This window comes from Panthera tigris, chromosome B3, assembly GCF_018350195.1.
Source record: "Panthera tigris isolate Pti1 chromosome B3, P.tigris_Pti1_mat1.1, whole genome shotgun sequence".
NCBI lineage: Eukaryota > Metazoa > Chordata > Mammalia > Carnivora > Felidae > Panthera > Panthera tigris.
The window spans coordinates 23,885,640-23,909,235 of record NC_056665.1 but is presented as its reverse complement, the minus strand read 5'-3'; the positions used below and the strand labels follow the sequence as shown (position 1 = coordinate 23,909,235).

At 33.7% G+C, this 23,596-nt stretch overlaps 1 long non-coding RNA gene across 1 annotated transcript; it reads right to left on the bottom strand.

The window, feature by feature from the left end:
• Positions 1-4,162: 4,162 nt before the first annotated feature.
• LOC107178947 lies at positions 4,163-23,280 on the bottom strand. The gene is made up of 5 exons (XR_001512086.2): positions 23,134-23,280; positions 8,747-8,876; positions 5,736-5,864; positions 5,032-5,071; positions 4,163-4,285 (listed from the first exon to the last, which is right to left on the bottom strand). It is a non-coding gene; the product is annotated as an uncharacterized LOC107178947 (long non-coding RNA).
• Between the last annotated feature and the right edge of the window lie 316 nt (positions 23,281-23,596).

Here is a 23,596-nt window from a genome sequence, read left to right as displayed (position 1 = left end):
GAGGCTCAATTTTTGAACCTGTTAATAAAACTGTCTTAATAAAAATACAAAAACAATAATTTGATACATGTGGCCTCATAAAAAAGAGGAAAGTGTTTTAGCCAGGAAAATGCCAAAATTTCCAAGATACCCTTATTATGTTATGTATGAAAGAAACTATATTAATATAATAACAGACTTTCCCTGGTCCCTGGCTTCCTACTTATTTTTTTTTCTCCTTCACCTGGAAAGTTTCTTCACTGATTACTTTTTACCTATTTATTTGTACATTCATTTAATTAATATTCCATTTGATTACAATCAGTAATTTTGGCCTACTTCCATTTTCTCCATTATATACTTAATGATAATATTTGCTGAGCCTCTCCTAATGAACTTGTCATTAAAGACTAAATGCAAAGTTGGATACAGAGGCCAGGAGTATTCAGATCACCATTTTTATCCAAAGCCTTAGATACAGCCCCTGTAAATACACTGCATTAGTTTATAATTTATAAATTTGTAGGACAGTTCTATTCGTATCAGATGGCCTGTACCTCTGACAATCACATTCAGATGACTAAAAACATTTCATCAATTCAGCCAAATCATTTTTGAAAACTTAAAATATCTTTATCCTAGAAACCTTACTTAACTAGCATAAAATTTGTGACTGTGAGTAGTAGATGTCTTAAAGATCCCTGGTTACAGAGAACATAGAACAGAATTTAGGGATAAGTTTTAGCCAACATAACCACTGCAGCAGTCTATATCACCTATACAGTGATTACCATAGAAGTCTGGAAGAACAGTGAAAGTTGAAACATGAATAAAAGTTCAGAAGGCCGAGTGTTCATCTTTAGAAAGCACCTTAAATACAGTATTTGCCACCAATGTCAGATCTCTAAAGGGTTATAGAAACAAAGCAATGAGAAACAAAACAGGAACACTACTGATTTACCACCTAAATAGAGTATCAAGTGCATCTGAACCTGGACTCTACTGCTATGCCTCACAGTCAGTTCAAAAAAATTGTTGACCACCTTTCCAATAATAATAATGGCACTGTCACATTCTCTAGTTGGAACTCATGACTCAAAACATGCTTTTCTCCCTCTGCCATGTGAATGCATTTCATAAACCATGTATGAAAGAGTTCTATGTGCCATCCACATTTTACTCCACAGTTTAGACGTAAACTCCATTAAACCCTTCAATTAACCCTTCCCCTGCTTTTTTCTGTCCATCACCATCTCATTTTTTTTCCTAAGTATTTTCAGTAAATACTTTAATAAACATTTCTCACAAGCCATGATACATAAATTCCTCCTAACTACCAACTAATATGCATAACCAAGAACAGAGATTTTGGAAAATCACCAGTGATACTGTTAAGAATCACCTGTAACTACTAAAATTACTAATGTAAAAGTTTGATGACAAATAGGAAATTTATACTTTCAAATGATCTTCCCACAGAAAAACTATTAATTACAAAGGAATGTTAACTTTAAAATAGATACTGGATATCAACTAAACCAAGTAATCAAAATTAATGTCACCCATAATAGGATAAAGTGATATCATTTTCCAGTTGATAAGAGGTAGACACACATCAGTTATTCTTGTCAAAAATGCATAACCTAAACCTATTCAGGATGAAACAAAAAAAAATCAAAATTTTAGGGATTTTTTAAAAAACTATTATCCAATACTTTTTCAAAAATACAATCATCATTAAAGGACAAAAATTAATGAGAAACTGCTCCAGATTAAATAAGACTAGACAAACATGACGCTTGAACACAATACAAGATCTTTTTTTCCCAGGTCCAGAAGGATGAAAGATTGCCATAAAGAACAGTATTAGACTGGTGAACTTAATGATAAACTGTTATTAATGTAGTATGTTTATACTACTAACAAATTTCATGATTCAAAAAATTGCACCAAAGTTAATATAAGAGGATTTGTAGGTTCTCAGAGAGTGAATGCTGAGGCATTTGGGTTAAAGAGACATAATATCTCTACCTTACTCAAAAATATTTAATAAAGGAGCACCTCAGTGGCTCAGTCGGTTAAGCATCCGACTTTGGCTCAGGTCATCATCTGGTGGTTCCTGAGTTCGAGCCCCACGTTGGGCTCTTTGCTGACAACTCAGAGCCTGGAGCCTGCTTCAGATTTGGTATTTTCCTCCCTCTCTGCCCCTTCGCCACTCACACTCTCTCTCACTCTATCTCTCGCCCCAAAAAATGAATAAAATAAAAACAATATGGGATTGTGGAGACAGAGAAAAGAGAATAAAGAGGGAAAAATAGACATAGGAGGAGAGCAGTAAAGAAGAGAAAGAACAAACAATGTAGAAAAAGTCTCAGTAAGAGTACATGGGGGGCACCTCTGTAAGATTCTTGCAATTCTAAATATAAAATTATTTCAAAAATAAAAAGTAAAAAAAAAACTGGAATAAGGTATTCATAAACTTCCAAGAAGCATTATACTTAGAAAAGATCATTGGTTTCTAACTAAAAAATAGGAGGACTCTTGTAATTGGAAGAAATGTGTACTACCATTGTTTTTTGTCTTAAATAAATAATTCATCACTATTTGTCTTTTTTTAATCCATGGCCATTTACTGTTTAAATTAGGCTTACATTAAAATATGACTTTCACCTAATTAAAAATTTAAAGAATTGATAATATCCATCCAGCGTAAGTTTTTCATGAAAATGAGCACTGCCAATACACCACAGCTGTGTGCTGGCCTAGAAAACATTTCAAGGGCAATTTCATAATACCTACTGAAATCACAAGTATGGAGAACTGATGATCCAACAATGCCACAGCTAGAAATCTATCTTACAGAATTAGGAGCCCAAGTGCATAATATATATGCATAAAATGTTATGTATTAAAATATACATATATATATGTATATATATATAAAAATAATATTTAATCTGAATTTACCAAGATGGAGAAATGGATAAACCCATTAGGATATGTACTTTACATCAAATGAAAAGTCTGTAGAGAAACTACATTTATTGGGTTAGAAATACGTCCACAGTATATTTAATAAAAAATATAGCTGCAAAAACCATAATGTCTTATTTGTAAAATAAATTGCACATAAACTGTATGAGCTTAGAAATATTAACTGTAGCATAACTGATTAATGCTTGTTACACCTAGGAAGTAGGAATGAAAGATGAAGGATGAATGACCAAATTTTGCTTTAAACTGTTTAATAATCCTATTATTGGCCCTATTTCAGTGTACTATGTGTCAAACCTGTCTACTAAGACAAGTTAGGCAATGCAGATAGTAGTTCCCTGATTACAATACAGTTTATGTTTTAGAAGTAGTCAATTAAAACTTCCAATAAACACAGCCATCTGTATTAAGCCTATTTAGATTAAACAGAAAACAAATAAAAGTCAGGATAATGTGAATAAAAGTGAAATATCTTGATTGCCTTGAGTTCTTTACTCCAATTTCAAAATTCCAGTGATACCAATAAAATTATAGAACCATGTGTTCTACAGGATGGCATTGCCAAGGCTAAAAATGTCAGTTAAAGAGTCTGGTTCTACCTTAAACAACCAGAGTTGTGACAGCATCCAAGTCTTAAATTTGGGTACTAAGGAAGAGGTCAACTATGGTCAGGTTCTGATCGTGTTCTAAAGTGAGATCTACTAGGTTGAATAAAAACTAAAACTACAGAATATCTATTTGCATGTAACACAAATGTTTTAAGAGGCTACTGTTTTAGACCAACCACTCTAACAACTGAGGGCTCATGATTCAAATGATGAAAGACACATTTTACAAATGGTATCCAAACTGGCACATGGGAGGTACTCAGCTTGTGAGATAGCCTGGTTATAATCTATGGTATGACCAAGGTGTCCATGGGGTTGCATTAATTACATTTACCACATGCAAATCTCATTCCCACTTGTAAAGTAAAACAGAGAAAAAAAAAATCAATGAAGTAAATAACAATAGAGAAAAGCTCAAGATATAGTCAGAGAACAAAGAAGTACTTAACATTCTTGGTCATTACTTGCCAAAAAGCAGACCACTTCTATTCCTGGGGAGGTTTATATTTATATTTATATTTATATTTATATTTATATTTATATTTACATTTATATCTATATTTATATTTATAACTTGTGCCCTTTGAGATACAATGATGCAATAAGCTTCAAAAAGAGGGAAATAACAACATCAATTTGGCGATGCTGTGGATGGAACCACTGCAGGAAGGTATCTATGATCCTCTTGTATACTTGTTCACCACCTAGGATAGTACAGAGGGAGAGATTGCAAATGAAAATAAACAACAGGTTATCACAAAGCCATTCATCAGGACAAATGGATATCATCTTCTAGCATTTTAGTGATATTTCATGAAAAACAATTCCTATGATCCTAATGCTAAATATCTCCAAACTACAAAAACCAGGTATATTTACTGTAGGAAAATGATGAAACTATAATTTTACTTCTTCAATCATTCTACTAGATTTTGAGTACCAATCTTATATTCCAAATTATTTTCATGTCATTTAACCTTATTTCATTCTTTGAACATTTCTCGTGTAACTACTTAGTGCTAATATATATTATCCATTCAGGGTTAAAAAATAAAAGATAAAGGTACAAAGAAATACTACAAATGTGCTCTGTAAATTTCATAGTGTTTCATAGAAACCTTTCCAAAAAACAAAACCCATTATCAGAGTACCCACATATACATTATCCCTGCTTTCCCAAAAGCTTATTGTGCAGTGTCTGATGATCCTAATAGAAGATGGCCCTAACAGAAGAACACTTCTATTTCAGTTTCAATAAGTGTTGCTTACTAACAAGATATAATGACAAAACCCTAGGTTTAACTATTACATCAAAATAATCAGTTATACCAACATAAAAAGTTTGATGAAAAAAAAAAAGGTACTGCCCAATAACTCAAATAAGAATGTATTCCATCAATACACCCAAAAAGATCAGTTAAAATCAGGGTATTGGTGTTAATGCTCTTACCTGTGGTCAAAGTCTCTTTGGTCCTTGCTTATGAAACATGCTTGTGAAAGAAAGAAAAAAATGCTTGAAAATATCTGAAAAAAAAATCTTCATTCACTCATCAAATGAAAGGGTGTTAAGAAGGTACTTCTTTAGAGTAATAGTGGAATATTCCTCAACTCTTGTCTATCCATCTTATCTGGTATTAGGAATACCCTAAATCATGCATCTGGAAATAAAAGTCAACTTCCTGCTATCATTAAGACCCATATTATTCGCAGCAAATTATACTTCCAAATATATTTTCTTTCTGATGCCTTTCTATCCTTTTACTTTTTACCCCTACCTGCCTGACTTCCTTGACTCCCTTTATCCATCCATTACTAATGTATTTATTTCAAAACGTTTAATATTTAAATGAATTTAAAATTTACTGAGTATACTGACAGAGATTATAGTCTCTGGATAACATTACATTTTATGGCAAGAGTAGGTAAGAGTAGTAAGTAAAAATCTACATAATCTATATATCAACATTGTCTCAATATATAATAGCTTTTTAAAAATATCTTACATTCCATCTAATTGGCAATCATTCCACAATTTGACAATCCTATGCTTTATTGAATTCATAAATGGTTTGGGATCTTAAAATAGGAAAAACTGATTCCACATCAAACTGGTCAAATATAAACAAATAGTATACCAGTGTTACTGATTCTTACCAGCACTGTTGAAGAATGAAGTCCACAGAAATGATAAACAAGTATAAGAATTTGGATTGATATGGAAATGTCAGGTAGTGAAGCATCTAAAATGTCTCACTTCTTAAGCTGGTAACACCTCAGTTAAAACTGTGGAAAATATGGGGAAATTGTCATATATACAATGACCACCATAAAATACGTAAGGTAAAGCTGACTCTTTGATCAACCTCACGAAAGACCTCAAGTTATTAAATAATATACAAAAGTCGGTATAATAGAAACTACTCTCATAAACTCACTCCAATTGTTCTTTCATTTCTTTTTGTTTTGCTCTTTTTAAAAATTTAGGGATACCTGTGAGGCTCAGTTGGTTAAGCCTCTGACTTCAGCTCAGGTCATGATCTCACAGTTGCTGAGTTTGAGCCCTGTGTCGGGCTTTGTGCTGACACTTGGGAGCCTGGAACCTGCTTTGGATTCTGTGTCTCCCTCTCTCTCTGCCCCTCCCCTGCTTGTGCTCTGTCTCTCTCTCTCAAAAATAAATATTAAAAAAATTAAAAATAAATAAAAATTTATTATTGCAACAATATGAGAAAGCAACCACTAATTTTTTTCTAATTTTTAAATAATTAGCCTATTCCCTCAATAGTCCCTCCATTTTTTCCATTCAACTTTACATGGTTATTTTATTATATTAGTCTATTCTTCCAATGATAAAATTTCTGTACCACCGCTTCTTGAATCAAACCATCTATCCATCAATGCATCTATCAAGTCACTCTGAAAACATCAACAATGCTAGCACACTCATGCAATCCATTTATCTGTGCATTGATTCCTATATTGATCCATTACTCTAATCATCCATATCTATACCTATTAATCTAAACATATATCCGTACACGACGCATGCACCCAACATTCCAGTCTGAAATCCAAATTCTAACCTCTAAGTATCTAACTATCTACACCTTCACTGAATATCAAGTCCACCAATCCATATTTATCTCCAGTATTTTTCTGAAAATTTTTTGAAAACATTAATTCTTGATTCTTGCATCTAGCCATCCACTTAATATTCTAGTTTCCATCCATTCTTTCAGCCCAATGTTGAACTAATTCATATATTGCTCTGCCCTCAATTACATAAAGAAATAGTTCCTGGGGTGCCTGGGTGGCTCAGTTGGTTGAGCGGCCGACTTCGGCTCAGGTCATGATCTCGCGGTCCGTGAGTTCGAGCCCCGCGTCAGGCTCTCTGCTGACAGCGCAGAGCCTGGAGCCTGTTTCAGATTCTGTGTCTCCCTCTCTCTGACCCTCCCCCGTTCATGCTCTGTCTCTCTCTGTCTCAAAAATAAATAAACGTTAAAAAAAAATAAAAAAAAAAAAAGAAATAGTTCCTTACACACACTTTTCCAGCCTTCTATTAAAATACCCTTCTTGGAGCACCTGCGTGGCTCAGTCTCTAGATTTTGGTTTAGGCCATGACTCCAGGGTGGTAGGATGGAGCTCTGCATTAAGGCTCAGTGCAGAGTGTGGAGCCTGCATAACATTCTCTCTCTCTCTCTCTCTCTCTCTGCCCTTCTCCCCCACACATGCTCTATTTCTAAAACAAACAAACAAAAATATGCCATCTTGCATCCACTAATTTTTAAATCCACCTAAGTGGACACTATGTAAAAATTTCATTCCTCATTCTCACATTCTTCATTCTATCTATCCACCCTTATAAACAAGTTTTAAACCGTCAACCCATCCCTCCATTCTATGTATTCATTCACCAATCCTTGAATTCTTGCACGTAACTTATCCATTTATATTAGTCACTTTCAAGTTACAGCAACTTCAAAATCTTACTGGCTTAACAAAACAAACATTAACTTCTTACTCATGAAAAGACCTTTGTGGGTCTGATCCATAAAAGTAGCTTTGCCCCATATGACACCTCATTGTTACAGGTCATTCTCCCTTGTGGCATCTCTAATTCAAAACATTATTCTATGATCATCACAAGTAGGAGATTAAGGAGAATCTCATAAAAGCTACTCAAGTCTTCCCCCAAGACTTAATTTGACTGAGTTTTAGTACCTAAGGAACTAAAAAATCTGATTGTTTACAACTTAAAATGACCTTTAGGCCCCAACTCTCTCTGAATAGAAAAGCTCTGCACCTCCCTTAGAGAATGTATCTCACACCACCTATCTTAAAAATAATTATGCAGGGTAATAGGTATGGACAATGTCAACAGGCTGATACAGTGTCAGGAAGAACAAAGGACAAGTGAGCATCTTCCAAGTACTAGTAAAATGTTCTCCCTCCTCACAATATCATAATAGATAATATCTTCCAATGAATATGTATCTTGCATTCTATCCTTTATATTTTGCAGGTTTTATTATGGTTGCCTTATCCTTGCTCCATACTTGAACACTGGGAAGTTAGGTACAAATAACTTCTTTTTTTAAAGTTCCTATATCTCTGGACCAAGAATAGGCAAACTGACACACAGATCAGTGCAAATAACCTGATTCCAGTGCACAACTGAGAGATATTGGGACTGTTAGCCAGGTGATTCCTTATTTTTGTTCCCACTGAGAAGGGTGTAAAGTTTAATGTGCATGTTGAAAGTAAAACCAATATGTGAAGCCAGAGAGGTGTCATTTGGTAGATGTTACTATTGTTTAATAAGTTCTTTCTACTCTCTTTGAAAACATGGAGGAAATAGTTTGTAAACCTTCTAAGTTTACCTTCTAAAACGTGCATGATTGATTTCTTTTATCTAAGAAAAAACTTGTAAAGAAATTATTTCATGAGTTACTTGCAATTTTCCATGTTATCTCTCCAAGTGACAAAAAAACATAAAATTTTATGCTGTGATGGAAGCGACAGGAGATTATCACTGTTTGTGACATTTGGCCTACCAATAATTGCCATGAACCTATGACCCCTAACAAATTCTTGTCACTGTGAGAAATTTATCTTTGCGATTTAAAGTAACTCAGATTTAGCAATTAACCTTCCCTGAATCCACCTACCTATATATTCTTTTAGGCCCATATCCATCAAATCATTCATTCTTGTGTCCATCTATTAATCAGTTCATTTTGCATTATCACTTTATATCCACAGTATCTTATCCACACTCCCTTCCACTCTTGCATTAACCTATATATACACGATAAAGAAGATGTAATATATATAATTACTCAGCCATCAAAAAGAATTAAATCTTGCTATTTACAATGATATGGATGGAGCCAGTGTGTATAAAAGTCAGAGAAAAATACCATATGATTTCACTCGTGTAATTTAAGAAGCAAAACAGATTAACATATTGGAAGGGAAAAATAAAAGATAGGGAAGCAAACCATAAGACTCTTAACTCATTAGAACAAACGGAGGGTTTATGGAGGGAGGTGGGCGGGGATAGGCTAAATGGGTGATAAACACTGGACGTTATATTTAAATATTTAAGTGATGAATCACTAAATTCTATTCCTGAGACCAATGTTACCCTATATATTAACTAGAATTTTAATAAAAACTTGAAGCCCAAAAATAATCCTACATATACACTAACACATTTATACATGTATTCCATCCCTGAATATTAAATTATATATATCCTTGTTTCTTTTTAATTTTTTAAGCTTATTTACTTTGATGGGGGTGGCAGAGAAAGGGAAACAGATTGATGAGGGGCTCAAACTCATGCACCATGAGATCATGAGCTGAGCAGGAACCAAGAGTCGGTCGCTTAATTGACTGAGCCACCCAGGTGCCCCTATATACTTGTTTCTTAATTGTATCCAGAAGGCATTTCTGAATTCATCCATAAATCCATGCATGAAGTTGTCCATTTAAATAGAAATAGAGAGAGAGAGAGAGAGAGAGAGAGAGCAAGCACCAAGCAGGGGTGGAGCAGAGAGAGAAAGGGAGTGAGAGAATCCCAAGTAACCTGTATGCTCAGAATGTAGCCTGACACAGGGCTCGATCTCAGAGTTCATGAGATCAAGACCTGAGACAAAAATCAAGAGTCGGATGCTTAACCAACTGAGCCACCCAGCTGCCCCAGTATCATCTATTCTTTATTCCATCCATCTTCCTGACCTAATGACATCAGTATATCCTTCATGCATCCATTACTTGATTAACCAGTTCTCACATTTATGCAATCATCCCATGAAGTAATCTTAGTTTTGCCAATTCCACTCAGTGATCAACCAGCTAGGTAGGCATAACTCACTACAGTGGAGAGTACTAAATAGGCCCTCAAGTATTTGATTAAATCAACTTGTTTTTCACTAATGGACATCAAAATAGCCTCACCACAGGATTAACCTCAAATGACCTATTTTAAAGCCTTTGCATAGTTGTGATGAGCACCAGATGTTATATGTGTCCAATCACTAACTTGTACACCTGAAACTAATACTGATTGTATGTTAACTGGAATTTAAATTAAAAACTAAATTAATCAATTAATAAAATTTTCACATAGAATCTCAGGTATCTCTATTAGGACTTTGCAATATTGACCAAATCCTTTAAGAGCTACCTCAAATCATTCTGAAAGATAATGAAAGGAGAAAGCTCAGGATTTGGGAAATGTTCATTACACACACACACACACACACACACACACACACACACACACAAAATACCACCTTTACCCTTATACGACTTTTAAAGCAATACCTATTATTTTCTCAGGATACTGACAAAATCACCAAAACCTTGAATTCCTACCTAAATTGAAATTTAACCAATACTTTTATTTCTAACTCTATTCCATAAAACACCATTACATAACTAATTCTCACATCCAATGTCCTATTTATCAGAATTATTTTGAAAGCCCTGTACTATTTTCAGATAGCACCTATGTACCAGAAACAAAGACCATTAACAGTTGTGATAAAATCACCAGAAATACCATTTTGCTCTCATCACTTCCTATAGCCCAATACTATTTTATACTTATATCCCCAAAATTATTATATAGTAACATACATATATTCATCAATCCATTATAAGGTTGTATGTAACTATAAGATGACTACTTAATTCCTATCCATAAAAGTTTTACATTTTATAATCCCAACATCATATGATTTTGCCAGATTCCCCTTCTTTCAGATTGCTGAAAGAGACTGCTGTCAAACGTATTGACTTACTATAAATCTGACAGTTGAGAAGATCATTATATCCGGGTTGTATTTTCCATTGTAATTATAAGAATATCCAAGAGTACTTCTTCATGATTAATAACAATTTACATTTCTTCTATAAACTGTTAAAATAACTTACTTATATTTTATTGGTAGTTTTCTTCCCTCTATTAGAATCTCTTATATTAATTAGGGATTTCAGCATTCTTATTACATATATCTCTTTAATTATCAATTGGTATTTACTTTGCCCATTGCTATTTAACATCAAATTTATCACTTTCTTTCTGAACAATTCCAGAATTTGAATAACCTGAAATAAAATTTTCCTCCCTCCTAGGATAAAGAGAAATTAAGTTTACCATGTTCTGTAATTCTGATATTTCTTTAGTTTTAATTAAAACCCCTGAATCACTTCAAGTTCCTCCTGTTCTATATCAGCAGAAATAGGACACATTTTATGTTTCTGCATTTGACTAACAATTTCCTCCAATGATTTCAGGTAACCCCACTGCAATATCTTCTAATGCTACTGTCAACATCTGGATTTTCTATACTTTTGTATTACTGTGCATTCAAGTACCTGCCAATAACAGTTTTCTAATTGCATTGCTAGCCATTTCATCTTTCATTCCTATTCTATATACAGTTTTCCTCATATTTATCGCTCAAATGTATAACCAAAATGTCTAACTCAAAAAATGAATTTTTAAAAAATCAAAATTGTATTTTAAATTCCCTCATAAGTTACTTCTTAATTTATGATGCTAAAACTTAAGATAAACTCAATTATCATTGCCAATTTTAAAAATTCAACTCTGAAAAATATTAGGTACATCCTGCCTTTTGCAGTGATAGATATGAGGAACAGATGTATTGAGAGCAAGATTCTTCTTTGACATATTTACTGCATATAAAAATATCTGAATCACCTTAGAGGAACCAGATAGCCTGTCTTTATACACATTCTCATAAATATAATGCCATTCTTAGCCTGGAAAAGAGCCTTTTATTTGATGTACTGGACCACAGTGAATTTAATTAATAATACTTCTGGCTTATCACCTTAGTATTAAAAACTATGCCTTTAATGTTTACAAAAAAAGTGATATAACTGGAGCAAGAAGGTGGATAAGAGAGAAGGAAACAATAAGCAAAGAAATGGTATTGATACTTTAAAAAGCTAACCAAATGCCACATTATTTCATTCATATGTGTAATTTAAGAAACAAAACAAAGGAAGAGACAAACAGGAAAACAAAATGGACCCTTAAATATAGAGAACAGATGGTTAACAGAGGGGAGGTGGGTAGGGGGATTGGTGAAATAAATGAAGGTGACTAAGAATACACTCAGTGTAATGAGCAGTAAGTAATGTATAGAATTCTGCAATCATTATATTGTACATCTTAAATTAACATAACACTGTACGTTAACTAGAATAAAAAATCATATTTAAAAGGAAGCAAATTGAGAGTATAAATATACCTCCAGATTCTTTTCTGTCCACTGTTCCTGTTTCTAACTTATCCACATTAGAAACAGTCATTTCTTCATGGAAAATGATAGAGAAACAAAGTGCTCCTGTACTTTTCCCTAATCAGAAATCTTTCCTCTATTTTCTACTCATGAAGGCAAAGAAGTGGGGTTGAACATGTAAGACAAAATGTAAACAGACTTAAAGATGGCAGGGGATAGCACTAAACATTCAATGTAGAATATTCTGTGACTTCTACTCTGAAACAAACATAAAAAAGTGCTATCATTCATAACTAAATGAAAGAAATTAAACACTCCTTTCTGGGTGTCTCTTGATAAAGCTTATTGTCTTCCCAACAGACCATAGAAAAATAGAAAATAACAAAATAAGATCTTACATTGAATGAAGACGAAAGACCACATGTGAGCATACAGAAAGCAGTAAAAATAATTATTTCTGTAAAAATTAGTCAAGGGATTCATAAAACAAAAGGATGTAAAATAGGATATCAAATATATGAAACCTGGAGGGGAGAGGAGTAAATAATGAGTTTAACATTAAGCGACCATGAGGCTTAATGTAGACTGCTATAGGCAGAAGACGGCATATATAAGCCAACGGTAACCACACATTAAAACATAAAAGTAATAGATATGAAAAACATAAATGTAACAAACCCAGGAACATCTTAAAACCAAAAAACCAAAGAAAAAGATGAGAATAAACCTACAGAAACTATTAAAATCTTGAGAACAAGCAGTAACCTCTTTGACATAAGTCATAGTAACTTCTTATTAGATATGTCTCCTGAGGAAAAGGAAACAAATGCAAAAATTAATTACTGAGACTAAACCAAAACAAAAAGCTTCTGCACAGTGAAGGAAACAGCAAAACTAAAAGGCATCCTACAGAATGGGAGAAGATATTTGCAAATAACATATCTGACAAAATGGTTAATATCCAAAATCTATACAGAACTCATGAAACTCAACACCCAAAAAATGAAAAGTCCAATTAAAAAATGGACAGAAGATATGAATAGACGTCCTCAAAAAATTAAAAATAGAACTTTGCTACAATTCAGCAATTGCACTACTGGGTATTTTCCCAAGAATACAAAAATACAATTGAAGGGATACATATGCCACAATGTTTATAGCAGCATTATGAACAATAGCTAAACTATGGAAAAAGCCCAAGTGTCCATCAAATAATAAATGGATAAAAGACATGTGGTGTGTATACACAATGGAATATTAGCCACAAAAAAGAATGAAATCTTGCATTTGCAACCACATGGATAGGGCTAGAATGTATTATGCTAAGCAAAATAAGTAAAAGACAAATACTATATGATTTCACTCATGTGTGGAATATAAAAAATAAAACAAATAAGCATATGGAAAAGAGAGAGAGAGAGAGTCAAACAAACAGACTCTTAAGTATAGACAAAAACTTATGGTTCTAAGATGGGAGGTGGATGGAGGGTTGGGTTCAATGGGTGATAGGAATTAAGGAGGGCACTTGTGATGAGCACCAGGTATTGCACGGAGATGCACAATCACTAAACTGCACACCTGAATCTCATATTAGATTGTACATTAACTGGAATTTAAATAAAAACCTAAACCCACAAAACAATAAAATGACAAAGAAGTTAGTTCTATGTATCACTATTTAAACGTAAATGGACTAAAAGCTCCAATCAAGAGACAAAGGGTATCACAGTAGATGTAAAAATAAGACCCAGGGGCCGCTGGCTAAGTTGGCAGAGCATGTGACTCTTGATAGTTGAGTTTTAGACCCATGGGCATAGAAATTACTTTAAAAAATAAAACATCAGCAATCCCTATCGAAATATGACCAGCATTCCTCACAGAGCTAGAAAAAATAATCCTAAAATTTGTATGGAACCAGAAAAGACCCCAAATAGCCAAAGCAATCTTGAAAAAGAAAACCAAAGCTGGAGGCATCACAATCCCAGACTTCAAGTTGTATTCCAAAGCTCTTATCCTCAAGACAGTATGGTACTGGCATAAAAACAGACACTCAGATCTCTATGGAACAGAATAGAGAACCCAGAAATGGACCCACAAACGTATGGCCAACTAAACTTTGACAAAGCAGGTAAAAATATGGAGAAAATGTTTCTGGGAAAACTGGACAGCAACATGCAGAAAAATGAACCTGGACCACTCTCTTACACCTTACACAAAAATAAACTCAAAATGGATGAAAGACCTAAACGTAAAACAGGAAGCCATCAAAGCCTCCTCCCCTAGAGGAGAAAGCAAGCCAAAATCTCTTCAACCTCAGTCACAGCAACTTCTTACTCAATACATCTACAGAGGCAAGGGAAACAAACAAAAATGAACTATTGGAACCTCATCAAAATAAAAAGCTTCTGCACAGCAAAGGAAACAATCAGCAAAACTAAAAGGCAACTGACAGAATGGGAGAAGATATTTGCAAATGACCTATCAGATAAAGGGTTAGTGTTCACACTGTATAAAGAACTTATCAAACTCCACACCCAAAAAACAAATAATCCAGTGAAGAAATGGGCAAAAGACAGGAATACACTTCTCCAAGGAAGACATCCAGATGGCCAACAGACACATGAAAAAATGCTCAACATCGCTCATCATCAAGGAAATACAAATCAAAACCACAGTGAGATACCACCTCACACCTGTCAGAATGGCTTACCATTAACAACAGATGTTGGCGAGGATGCCGAGAAAGAGGATCTCTTTTGCATTGTTGGTGGCAATGCAAGCTGGTGCAGCCACTATGGAAAACAGTATGGTGGTTTCTCAAAAAACTAAAAACAGAGCTACCCTATGACGCAGTAATTGCACTGCTAGGTATTTATCCAAGGGATACAGGTATACTGTTTCAAAGGGGCACATTCACTCCAATGTTTATAGCAGCACTATCGACAATAGCAAAAGTATGGAAAGAGAGCCCAAATGTCCATCAATGGATGAACGGATAAAGAAGATGTGGTGTGTGAGTGTGTGTGTGTGTGTGTGTGTGTGTGTGTGTGTGTGTGTGTGATGTGTGTGTGTGTATATATATACATATGTTTTCCATACACACACACACACACACGTAAGTACTACTGGACAACCAAAATGAATGAAATCTTGCCATTTGCAACTATGTGGGTAGAACTGGAGGGTATTACGCTAAGCGGAATTAGTCAGAGAAAGACAAATATCATATGACTTCATTCATATGATGATTTTAAGATATAAAACAGATGAACATAAGGGAAGGGAAGCAAAAATAATATAAAATCAGGGAAGAGGACAAAACATAAAAGACTCTTAAATATAGAGAACAAACAGGGTTGTTGGAGGGATTGTGGGAGGGGAATAGGTTAAATGGGTAAGGAGCATTAAGGAATCTACTCCTGAAATCATTGTTGCACTATATGCTAACTAACTTGGATACAAATTAAGTAATTAATTAAAAATAAAATAAAAATAAAAATTCTAAAAAACTAAAAATTAAGTAAATAAAAATAAAAAATTAAAAAAATAAGACCCATCTATATGCCATCAAGTGACACATTTCAGAAAGTCACCCGCAAATTAAAGTGAGGGGATGGAGAAAATGTATGTAAGTGGATATCAAAAGAAAGAGTAGCAGTACTCACTATAGTGGACAAAATGGACTTTAAACCAAAGTATTAACCTATTATTCTCAGTGTATTATAAAAAACAGAAAAGAAAGGAAAACTTCCAAATTCATTGTAAGAGGCCAGCATTACCCTGATACCAAAACCAAGACTCCACTAAAAAGGAGAACTATGGGCCAATATCCCTGATTAACATGGATGCAAAAATTCTCAGTAAAACACTAGCAAATGAATCTGACAATACATGAAAAAAATCATTTCATCACAATCAAGTGAGAGTAATTTCTGGGTTGCAAGGTGGCTCGACATTCACAAATCAATCAACGTGATGCACCACATTAATAAAAGAAAGGATGAGAACCACATCATCATTTCAATAGATACAGAAAAATTATTTGACAAAGTACAACATCCATTCATGTTAAAAAAAAAAAAAAAAACAAACAAACCTCAACAAAGTAGGCATGGAAGGAACATACCTCAACGTAATAAAGGCCATCTATGAAAACACCCATAGTTTACAGTAAGGAACAAGACAGGATGCTCACTCTCACCACTGTTACTTAACATAAGGGAGGTTCTATCCTCAACAATCAGACAACAAAAATAAAGGAACCCAAATTAGCAAGGAAGAAGTAAACCTTTTACTATTTGCAAATGACATGATACTCTATACAGAAGACCCAAAAGGCTCCACCAAAATACTGCTAGAACTGATAAATGAATTCAGTCAAGCTGCAGGATATGAAAGCTTTGTATGGAAATCTGTTGTCTTTCTGTATGTCAATAATGAAACAACAAAGAGAAATTAAGGAATCAATCCCATTTACAATTTTACCAAAAACAATAAGATACCTAGGAACAAACTTAACCAAAGAGGTAAAACACCTATTCTGTGAAAAGTGTAAAATGCTGATGGAAGAAACTGAAGATGACATAAAGAAATGGAAAAAACATTCCATGGTCATGGATTGGAAGAATGAATATTGATAAAATGTGTATACTACCCAAAGCAATATGCCCATTTAATGCAATCCCTATCAAAATACCATTAACATTTTTCACCAAACTAGAACAAATAATCGTAAAATTTTTATGAAAATACAAAGACCCAGAATAAACCAAAGCAATTCTGAAAAAGAAAAGCAAACCTGGAGTCATCACAATTCTGGCCTTCAAGGTGTATTAAAAATCTGTAGTAATCAAAACAGTATGCTACTAGCACAAAATCAGACACACAGAAAAGTAGAACAGAATAGAAAACAAACCCACAACTATATGGTCAGTTAATCAACAAAGCAGGAAAGAGTATCCAATAGAAAAAGACAAGTTTCTCAAATGGTGTTGGACAGCAACATGCAAAACAATGAACCACTTTCTTATACTACACACACAAAAAATAAACAAAAAATGAATTAAATACCTACATGTGAAACCTCAAACCATAAAAATCCTAGAAGAGAACACAGGCAGTCACTTCTTGGGCATTGGCCGAAACAACTTTTTTTTCTAGACAAGTCTCCTGAGGCAAGGGAAACAAAAGCAAAAATAAACTATTGGGAGATGTTTTAAACCTTCTACATAGTGAAGGAAACCATCAATTAAACTAAAAGACAACTTACTGAATGGGAGAAGGTATCTGCAAATGACACACCCGATAAAGGGTTAGTATCCAAAGTATAAAGAAGTTATACAACTTCACATACAGACACACACAAAAATAATCCAATTAAATAATTACAGAATTCATGAACATACATTTCCCCAAAAGAGACACACAGTGAGGCACCCAGGTACCTCAGTTGGTTAAGTGTCCAACTTCAGCTCTGGTCAAGATCCTACAGTTCTTGAGTTCAATCCCTGCATCAGGCTCTCTGCAGTCAGCAAAGAGCCTGCCTAAGTTCCTCTGTCCTTCTCACCCTGTCCTTTTTCTGCTTGCTTCTGCTCTCTAAAATGAACATTTAAAAAAAAAAAAAAGGACACACAGATGGCCAACAGACACATGAAAAGATGTTCTTCACTCATCGTCAGGAAAATGTAAATCAAAACTACAATGAGAGGGGCACCTGGATGGCTCAGTTGGTTAAGCATCTGGCTCTTGATTTCAGCTCCAGTCATGATCTCCCAGTTCATGGACTCTAGCCCACGGATTTGGGCTCGATGCTGTCAGAGAAATCTTCTTGGGATTCTCTTTCCCTCCTCCACTCACACATTCTCTCTCTCAAAGATAAACATTAAAAAAAAATACAGTGAAATATCAGCACACACCTGTCAGACTGACTAAAACGAACAACATAAGAAACAGCAAGTATTTGGAAGAATGTGGAGAAAAAGGGACTCTCTTGCACTGTTGGTTGGAACGCAAACTTGTATACCCAATGGAGGTTCATGAAAAAGATAAAAATAACTACCCTACAATCTAAAAATCGTATTACTGGTATTTAGCCAAAGAATACAAAAACAGTAAATCAAAGAGACACATGCGCCCCTATGTTTTTTTCACTATTATTTACAATGGGCAACATATGGAAGCAGGTCAGGTATCTTTACTGATGAACGGATAAAGATGTGGTGTGTATGCATATGTATGTATGCGTGTATATTTATGTATATATACATATGCATACACACATCTTTACATATATACTATATACATATATATAAAATGAATTACTCAGCCATCAAAAAGAATGAAATCTTGCCATCTGCAACAATGTGGTTTGAGCTATAGAGTACTTTGGTAAGCAAAGGAAGTCAGAGAAAGACAAATACCATATTCTTTTCACTCATAAGTGGAATTTAAGAAACAAACAAGCAAAGGGAAAAGGTGAGAGGGACAACCCAAGACTCTTTTAACTGTAGAGAACTGATGGTTATCAGAAAGGAAATGGATGATGGGAATTGAGTGCACTTCTTGTGATAAACTCTGATGTTTGGAATTATTGAATCCCAATACTGTCCACCTGAAACTAATATAACAATCTATGTTAACTATAATGTAATTAAAATATTTAAAATTCATAGTGTTCTTAAAATGAATTACTAAATACTGTATTACAATCAAAAAGATTCCTATAAGTGACTAAAGAATTAATAAAACCAAACTGATATGACATTTAAATCAAACAGGATTTGGGGGAAAATATTAAACCCTACCACAGGGATGCCATATACTACTTGTAGAATTAGAAGTGTGATAATTTTAAAAGGCAAATAATCTGATTTCTTCCAAACATAAATAGAAATTATGAAAGTTAAAAAAGAGACACAGAGATGAGGGGCACCTAGGTGGCTCAGTCAGTGATGTGTCTGGCTCTTGGTTTCAGGTCAGTTTATGATCTCACAGTTCATGAGTTCAAGCCCCACACTGGGCTCTGCACTGACTGTGGAGCCTGCTTGGGATTCTCACACTCCCCTCCCCTTCTTCCCCTTTCCCACTCATGCAGGTAAATGCACATGTGCCCTCTCTCTCTCTGAAAATACATAAATAAACTTTAAAAAGAAAAAAAGAGGTGGGGTGCCTGCATGGCTCAGTCAGTTAAGCGTCAGACTTCAGCTCAGGTCAAGATCTCATGATTCATGTGTTCGAACCCCACTTCAGGCTCAGAGCCTGGAGCTGCTTTGGATTCTGTGTCTGCCACTCTCCCTATCCCTCTCCTGCTCCTGTGCGTGTGCATTCTCTCTCTCTCTCTCTCTCTCTCTCTCTCAAAAATAAACATCTAAAATAAAAAAAAAAGAGTCATTGCAAATTCAAAGAGAACTACAGATTAACAAACCAAGTGGAATGGAATGCATAACTATTCAAGTGCTGATTTGAACAATAACTATTTTCAAAACCTGTTTGAATGATTTTTAATCTATAAATAATTCAGAGTACTTTAGGTATCCAGCTGTGATACACCATAAAAGGATTTATTACATTTCATATATTTAAAAAAATATAATTTTTATTTTTGGAAGAGACAGTGTGAGCAGAGAAAGTGCAGAGAGAGAGAAATAGACAAAGGATCCAAAATAGGCTCCAGGCTAACAGCAGAGAGCCTGATGTGGGATTCTAACTCACGAACCAAGAAATCATGACCTGAGCTGAAGTCAGATGCTCAACAGATTGAGCCACTCAGGCGCCCCTCCATTTTACATTTTTTAGCAGGTAGCATAATGATTATCTTTTAAAAGTAATGGGGTCCACAAATCTTGAGACTCAACAAAATACATGAGAATAAATTATAAAAGAAAACTAGGCCTTAGTTATTTTTTTCTAGGATGGGACATGGTAAGTACATATCCATATTCTATTTGGGACACAGTGTATGAAATACTCTTGCAAAATTGATAGAATGGTCAAATATTCAATATGTAATGAAACAAAAAAAGAAAACAGATCAAGACATCAACAGCAAGTCATTTAGTGGTTCCTAAAAGAGACAGAATTACAGATCTGTAACAAGAGTGAACCTTTCACAATCACTTATATAGTGCTCTGTACATTGGAGACAATGCCTCTTTCCAAGCACCTCTAGTACATTTAGAAATATGAGCTATACTTTTGTTATGGTCTACATAAATATACAAGTATTTATGCATAATTTATAAAGGTATTTATACATTCTATAAATGTTTCTAGATAGTTATAGATAGGTAGGTATGTGACAGAGAATGTATGAAAGAGACAGACACAAAGAAAACCTCAAAGCAGAAATAACCTGGACCACATTAGCTCACCAAAATACATGTAATACACTAGAAATAGTAGGTAAAATCACTATGAATGTAACAGAAAAATATAAAGTTCTTCCAAAATGAAATGAATTGCAAAAGATTAAATATTTTAAAAAAATATTTAACACATATGAAACAAAAAAGCATGGGAAAATGTCCTATATTAAGGGATTAAAAGATTTAGTATTAAGAATAAATACTAATAACCAAAAATAAGATACAAATGGCCTAGATAAAAATGCATGGTGCCTGCTTGGATCCAGACTTTTTCTAATTATTAGATCTTTGGAAAATATGACAAGTTTACATGAAGATTTATTTTAAAAGGCAATAAGGGATTCTACTTAATAATAGATATGATATTGTGGTTATTTAAAATTATGATGTATATGCATACAAAAAATTCAAGATTGAAATATACGATTTGCAGTTTTCAATATATGGCAAAATATTTTTAATTATTCTAGTTGCTCAGCATGTGAAAACTCATTATGATTTCATTATGAATATGAAACTTTTCATAATAAAAACAGACCATACCTAAAAGAGTTAAACATGAAAATACCATATGATTCCTAGCTATTTCACTCCAAGATATATACCCAAAGAACAGGAAAACAGGGACTCAAGACATTTTCATGTCAATATTCATAGCAGTATTATTGACAATGTGGAAGTCACAAACCTTATTATTCAAAGTCAAAAAGTGGAAACATCCAAGTGTTCAAAAACAAATGTTACATATACACACTTTGGAATATTACTGAACCGTAAAAATAAATGAAGTTCTGATACATAGCTTAATTCCTAAGTACCATTCCCTATAAGGAACCAAGTATCCTTAGAGAAACTGATGGTTCCACAAGATAAGAACAAAATAAACCCAGGTACTATTAGGTGGTCAGAAAGTAAGTAAGTACTCAGGAAAGGAAATATGGACATGTTAAAAAGACACAGAAGCCACCTTAAAAGAGACCTGAATGGCCAGATGGGCGAGATTAAAGAAAAGTAATGAATTTAATCCATGGAATAAACAAAATACCACGAGTCCACACTGAAATGAATAATTAAATATTAAATGGGGAAGGAATAACTCTTATAGTACAAAATTCCAATTAATAAAATGTAGTACTGAGAAAATTTTTAAGAATCAATTTGGCAAATGCCATAGTGTATTAATTTTTGCAGGCAACAAACATCAATAAGTTCTAAAATTAGCAGATAAGAGTGTTATAATATTTGCAGAACCTTTTCCTACTGATACTAATTATGTAACAGTATGTAATAAAAGTAATAGCAGTAGTCACAAGACATATCAATAGTATGTGATCCCTAGTGATGTACTGAGAAGGGAGTACCACTTCTATAGCAATCTCATCAAACATGCATAACCTCCAGTCCAATGATGAAAATCACACAAGCCCATACTGATTAACATTAATAGTTGGATATTTTGTCAACTCTTCAAAAGGATCAAAATTATGAAAACCAAAGAAAACTGGGCAACTGTCCCAAGCAGAAGGACATTAAAGAGACTTTAACAACTACATGCAATGTAGGATTCTATTTTCAATCATGGATTATAAAAAGATCACTTAAGAGCAGTGCAGCAATTTCCTTTTGTAGATAACTGTATCATGTAAATGAAATATATTAATGTAAGAGGAGGACAGAGAGCAATTTTGCAAGCCAAAAGTTATTTCAAAATAAAAACTAAATAATTAATACTAATACTTCTTGTTTTCAGCCTATACAAGTAATACTCCAAACATTTTGGTAGAGCAGATAAACCAAATACAGACCCCTGACGAAAACAGGACAAAATATGCTGTATATTTAGGATTATATTTTCAGAAACTGCAAATAAAATTTTAACAATTATAATAGGAAAATATATATGGAATATACACACACACATACATGCACATACATACATAAAATGTAGTTCATTGAGAGCAGATGCAAGAAAGTTTAATTTTTAGCCTAATCAAGAATTATGATTGCAAGCATGATCACCTATAACACACAACAAAACATTTTATTAAACCTGTCAACAAGTTTTGTGAAAAATGCTCAAAAAAAAGAAAGCAAGTTTCCTAAAATGACCCCTAAGTAAACAAACCTTAAACTAATAGGATTAGTATTCATGATCAAGTAACCAAGGGCCCTTTTCTGCTTCCATATATTCTATTAAGAACCACGAACTAAGAAAGAAAACCAGAATTTTGGTATTTCAATTAAATACCATTAGAAAAGTAAATTAAAAAAAGGCTTTTATATTAATAAGAAAATAAAGTAGGTTCACAATCCCCATCACATTAATAAAACTATGAAATGACTGGGAATGAATGAAAAAATATAATCTAGCATTTTCCCAACAAGTTGATTAAAAATAGAAAGACATACCTTGCAGCTGGAGAGGAAGACTCAATTTTAAAGAGATCTATTCTCTCCTAATTAATCTATTAAATTTGGTGCAAATGAAATTAAAACTGCATTTTTTCCAACTTGCAAAATAATTTTAAGCATCAATTGAGAGAAAAAAATGTGACTATAGACAGGGAATATTCTGAAAAAAAGAAGAGAAATGACATAGAACTCAATGGAATAGACTAAAAATCATCAGTAATTTTAAAGTATCAATAGAAGGTAAGGCAAGAAAATAGAAATGCAGCCGATATTATTTGGGAATTTCTAAATTACTATGGTAGAAATTAAAATAATTGGTAACTGCTTAAGTTAATTATTTGAGTAAGTAATGCTTTAAAGCCACAGTAACGATTGATGGGGAAAAAATGACAAAATAATTAACAACAAAAGAAAATACAAAAAATGATAGTAATGCAGTCATGTTTTAAATAAAAACACA